Source organism: Camponotus floridanus, unplaced genomic scaffold (assembly GCF_003227725.1).
Source record: "Camponotus floridanus strain SB8 unplaced genomic scaffold, Cflo_v7.5 scaffold114, whole genome shotgun sequence".
Taxonomy (NCBI): Eukaryota; Metazoa; Arthropoda; class Insecta; order Hymenoptera; family Formicidae; genus Camponotus; species Camponotus floridanus.
This window is the reverse complement of record NW_020229231.1, coordinates 164841-170665: the sequence shown is the minus strand read 5'-3', so window position 1 is coordinate 170665 and position 5825 is coordinate 164841.

The following is a 5825-nucleotide window of genomic DNA, read 5'->3' as shown; positions in this document are numbered from 1 at the left end:
TAAAATATCTTGTAAAATATTCATTTTTCGATTATTTTACCTTAATACTTTTATGTACAAAATAATGAGAAGAATCAATTGGTGTAAAGAAAACACATAGTTATTTTTAAGAAAAAATATGTAATTTGCAATTAACAATTACATATTTTTTCTTTGAAACAACTATGTGTTTTTTTTACACCAATTGATTTCTCTCATTATTTTGTACATAAAAGTATTAAAGCAAGATAATCGAAAAAAGAATATTTTACTAGATATTTTACGGTTTATACAAAATTAAGAAATGATTTCAAGCCTCATAACTCGAAAAGTACTCAATGAAGAAATACTTTATTATAGTGTTTTGGAAAGCTCTCGAGATAAGCTACACGAATATGTAATAAAAAATAGGGAGTTCCATTTAAGAAATTGAAGGTTACCTTTACATCATCTTCAAATGACTCTCCAAGGTCAAATCATTGCCACTATCTGATGACCCCTTTCAAGCCATATAACTTTTATCTGAAACATTTTTTTGATTTTTCATTATTTTCCGAAATATTTGAATGGATCACTTAAAATGGCCCACCCTGTATATATATATACAGGGTGTATCAGAGCAACCGTATCAGGCTGGTATTTCGAAAAATACGCATTTACTTGAAAAATGTTCCGAACAAAAGTTGTAGGACTTTAAGGGGCGCATTACATAGCATGGTTAGTGTGACCTAGGATAGTGTTGTTAAGGACACGGAAAAATCAATTAAAAGTTTTTAAATGGAAATCCCTATTTTTGATTGTATATTCTTATAGCTGATCTCGAGAGCTTTCCAAAACACTATAATAAAGTATTTCTTCATTGAGTACTTTTCGAGTTATGAGGCTTGAAATCATTTCTTAATTTTACATGAACCGTAAAATATCTTGTGAAATATTCATTTTTCGATTATCTTACCTTAATAATTTTATGTACACAATAATGAGAGAAATCAATTGATGTAAAGAAAAAACATAGTTCTTTTTAAGAAAAAAATATGTAATTTGCAATTAACAATTACATTTTTTTTTTAAACAGCTATGTGTTTTTTACACCAATTGATTCCTCTCATTATTTTGTACATAAAATTATTAAGGTAAGATAATCGAAAAATGAATATTTCACAAGATATTTTACGGTTTATGTAAAATTAAGAAATGATTTTAAGCCTCATAACTCGAAAAGTACTCAATGAAGAAATACTTTATTATAGTGTTTTGGAAAGCTCTCGAGGTCAGCTATAAGAATATATAATCAAAAATAGGGGTTTCCATTTAAAAACTTTTAATTGATTTTTCCGTGTCCTTAACAACACTATCCAAGATCACACTAACCATGCTATGTAATGCGCCCCTTAAAGTCCTACAACTTTTGTTCGGAACATTTTTCAAGTAAATGCGTATTTTTCGAAATACCAGCCTGATACGGTCGCTCTGATACACCCTGGATATACAGGGTGGGCCATTTTAAGTGATCCACCCCAATAACTTTTTTATATTTGAATGTACAACAAAATGTTTCAAATAAAAGTTGCTTGACTTCGAGGGGGACAGAAGATGGGTGGCAAAAATTTGACCTTGGATAGTCATTTAAAGGTCACATAAAGATTACCTTCAATTTCTTAAATGGAACCCCCTATTTTTCATTGCATATTCTTGTAGCTTATCTCGAGAGCTTACCAAAACACTATAATTAAGTACCTTTTTATTAAGTACTTTTTGAGTTATAAGGCTTGAAATAATTTCTTAATTTTACATAAACCATAAAATATCTAGTAAACCATTTATTTTTCGATTATCTTACTTTCATACTTTTATGTACAAAATAATGAGAGGAATCAATTGGTGTAAAGAAAACACATAGCTGTTTCTGAGAAAAAATATGTAATTTGCAATTAACAATTCCATATTTTTTCTTAAAAACAACTGTATGTTTTCTTTACACCAATTGATTCCTCTCATTATTTTGTACATAAAAGTATGAAAGTAAGATAATCGAAAAATAAAAAAAAGGGTGACTTTTTATTTTTCTCGAAAAATATTTATTTATTCATCAATATCTATTTTGTTGATGATCGGCATATCGGTTGGTTCATGCCATGCAAATTTTTCGGGTGTTTTGGGCATGGATATTGCACCACGATAATGCGCCAGCTCACACGTCATTGCTTGTTCGTGATTTTTTGGCCAAAGTCAACACCGTAACCATGCCTCAGCCACCGTATTCACCGGACTTGGCCCCCTGCGACTTTTTCTTGTTCCCAAAACTGAAAAGACCCATGAAAGGACGGAGATTTGCCACGATTGAGGAGATAAAGACCGCATCGCTGGAAGAGCTCGAGACCATACAAAAAGCGCATATCAAAAGTGCTTCGAGGATTGGAAAAAGCGCTGGCACAAGTGTATAATATCTGAGGGGGATTACTTTGAAGGGGACAAAATAGATATTGATGAATAAATAAATATTTTTCGAGAAAAATAAAAAGTCATCTTTTTTTTTTAACACACCTCGTACATCTTACATTAATAAGATTACCAGAATTATTCATTATTCAAAAGCATAAGAAGTAACATTTTAAATTCGGGGACTGAATTTCTCCAACGGGGGAGATGTCACGTCCGGCGATCCATAGATCCCTAGATCTTTTGATCTAGCAGAAATTTTTTCTTTTCTCACTCCTCCATCCAATAAGTTACAAGCACAAACTAACAAGAGAGACTATAACACTAAGAGAGACACACTTATACGTCACTTATAATAAAATGCTAATTTGAGAGAGATATACACATGAATCATCTATACGAGCGACACAGACTTATATGTAATACTTAGGAAAGACAAAGACCGATATAAGGAAGTCCTTTTAAATATAAGCTTCTTTTATTATACAACTATATAAAAATATAATGTAAAATATGTCTAAAAGATTAAAGAGAATCTATTTATGTAAAAATCATGATAAATGATCAATATTTTAAATAATTAAATAATTATTGTAATTCTTTGAAAAAGGGTCATTCCCCTCAATTTATTATAATGTATGTAAGACACGACCTTGCAAGCAATGCATTCGGGGAATTAGTTAACGTATTCCTAGAAAAACTTTCTCTTAAAGACCATCCAAGAAATTCGCAAAAATAAGTTTTATAACTAAAGAATTTGTTCTTAAAACTCTGTCATAAATTACCCCTACTGTTCAATTTCAAAGATGTATAAAAACCCTTCCAACAACGGAAGAGTAGCTCAGTTCAACCTCATTCTTGTTCTCAAGCTTAGCTCAGTTTATTCTCATTCTCGTTCTCAAACCTCATTCTCATAGATTCACTCAGATTCTCGTTCTCAAACCTCATTTTCATAGATTCACTCAGATTCTTACTCGTACTGTAAAACGCTAGACCAAGTCAAGTCAGAATAAAGAATTCAAATTTTAAATAAAAGTATATTTCTTTAATCGTCGTCAGTAAAGAAAACTCAACTCAAAGCAGTTAATTATCCTGGGGTTTTACTGCCTTAACTACAAGAAGAAGAACCCACAACTAAGACGTTCTGTCGAACTCGCAAAACTGTTGGAAAATCCTGCCTCACGGAACCAACTAATCGACGTTACCAGAACGTCATAACGAGCTATCTCGACTCGTTGCAGAGTACAATACGCGAAAACGTCGCACTATCGGTATGAGACCTATCGACGTCACTCCGACGATCAAAAAACTTTTATATACGGTGTATAGCAAAAATTGCAGCTACGGCAAAATTTAAAGTAGGCGATTCGGTACGCGTGAGCAAATACAAGATCATCTTTGAAAAAGATTTCACACCTAATTGGACGACCGAAGTTTTTAAGATTATCAAGGTGCAGAAAACTAGTCCCGCGACATTCATACTCGAAGATTCGCGGGGAAATCCCGTCGCTGGAAGATTCTACAAATACGAGTTAAAACGCCAATCCCGACGTATATCTCGTAGAAAAAATTTTGCGGGAAAAGGGTGATGACATATAAGTGAAATGGTTGGGAATGGATAAATCATACAACTCTTGGATACATAAAAATAATGTATTGTAAACATTTATTGAAACATATAAAATATGTGTATAAAATATATAAAATTGTAAAAAAAAATGTATTAAAATATAAATAAATAAATATATATATATATATTGTGACGTGGCCGTCCCGTCGCGTCTATCCGCCCCGGCAATTTTGACGGGGCGCGAGCCGAGTGGCCGCGCCAAAGGTCAAGAGAGAGAGAGAGAGCTACCGTACTCCCCGGAGAGACGAGCGAATTAGTATAATTGTGTATACGATTAATTGTTTTTTTTTGTATTTTTTTTGTAAATTGCGTCGAGTCTGAGGCACCTCACCACCGAACACCGAAGACCAGGGGAGAGCAGCATCGCCTCCCCACGACAGCTAAGAACGACAGCCGAGGGACCTTCATAAGAGCGGAGGATCCTGTCCCGGAAAGCCCGGCATCGTGAATCCGGACAGGGGAGAGCGGCATGGCCTCCCCTCGACAGCCGGGAACGACAGCCGCTGCGACAGCCATCCTCCTGGAGAGGATACGTCCGGGAAGGACCTCACCCGGGCCACATAAGGGCCCGCGACAGCGTTCAAGTTTGGCGCTATTTCGCGCGGGGCGCGATAATGCTTCGCGTGGCGCGCGAGGCGCCAGGACCTCGCGCGTGTCGGCCGCTAATTGGCCGGGGGTCCGCGCATCCCCCTGCGCGGCCAACGACCCTGCTATCGACCCTGGATCACGAGATCCAGGGAGGACTCTGTCGCGGCCGCTCGACTGAACCGGTCAAGAAGATTGTTCTGTGTGCTTTTGAGACGAGACAGACCGTGAAGGACGAGACCGAGGATCATCCCCGCAGCCGGGGGAAGCCTTCGTCGGTGAGATTGCCCACGTAATTTTGTACTCCGCGAGCGTGATTGTGTCCGCTCGCCGGCCGTTCTATCGCCGTCGCCATTACGGCATTTATCGCGACCGCTCGAGCCTTCTGCCGAGTCGGTCGAATTTTGTGGATTTCGGGCGACCGGAGATAAGCGACCGAGGAAGCGCGGACACGGGCGACGGAAGTGCGTATCGTAGGGTAATTCTCGTCTCTCTCCGGGTGTCAGGGTGCGTAATACGCGTAGCATTCGACCGTTGGATATCGACCGCGTGCGTCGTAAATCGCGAGAAATGCGTAGTTCGCACGGGCTGTCGTTTGGTTGTCGAAGCCGCGTCTCGCACCTCTGAAAAATGTCTCAGCGAGTCTGTGGAACGTAGTTGGTCGTGAGTAATGAGTCTTCGTGTAATCTAATTGTCGTTCGTGAATATTGCGTGAAACTGCGTATTATTGTCGCGTCCATTGTGTGCGTGTGAGTTGTTCGTCTCGAAAAGAGAAACGTAATTCCTCGAAATTGTCGCGGTGTGCGGGTATCGCACGATTCTAAGTATCGATATCGGAGGTCAGGAAACTCCTGGCGAAGTTTGCGGCTATCGAAGGAGGCGCGGTGCGGGACTGTCGCCCGGCCTTCCTTATTGCCTTGAGACCGAGAAGATACTTACTTCTCACGCCGTCGAGGGTATCGGGGGTGTGACACGACATTGTCGCATCGCCCCGATTGCCAGAAATATTTAAGTTGCGAGCGTCGCCGAAAAAGGCGGAAAAATCTCCGACCGCCACCGGCCCTCGAACTTCGCCGGTATCGTCCGCCAATCGTATGCGAGATCTCTCCTCGCGGAACTAATATCTTTTCGCTTATTGCGTAACTAATCGGCCGTCTTATTTCTGGGTTGTCGACTTCGAGTACGCTCGGAG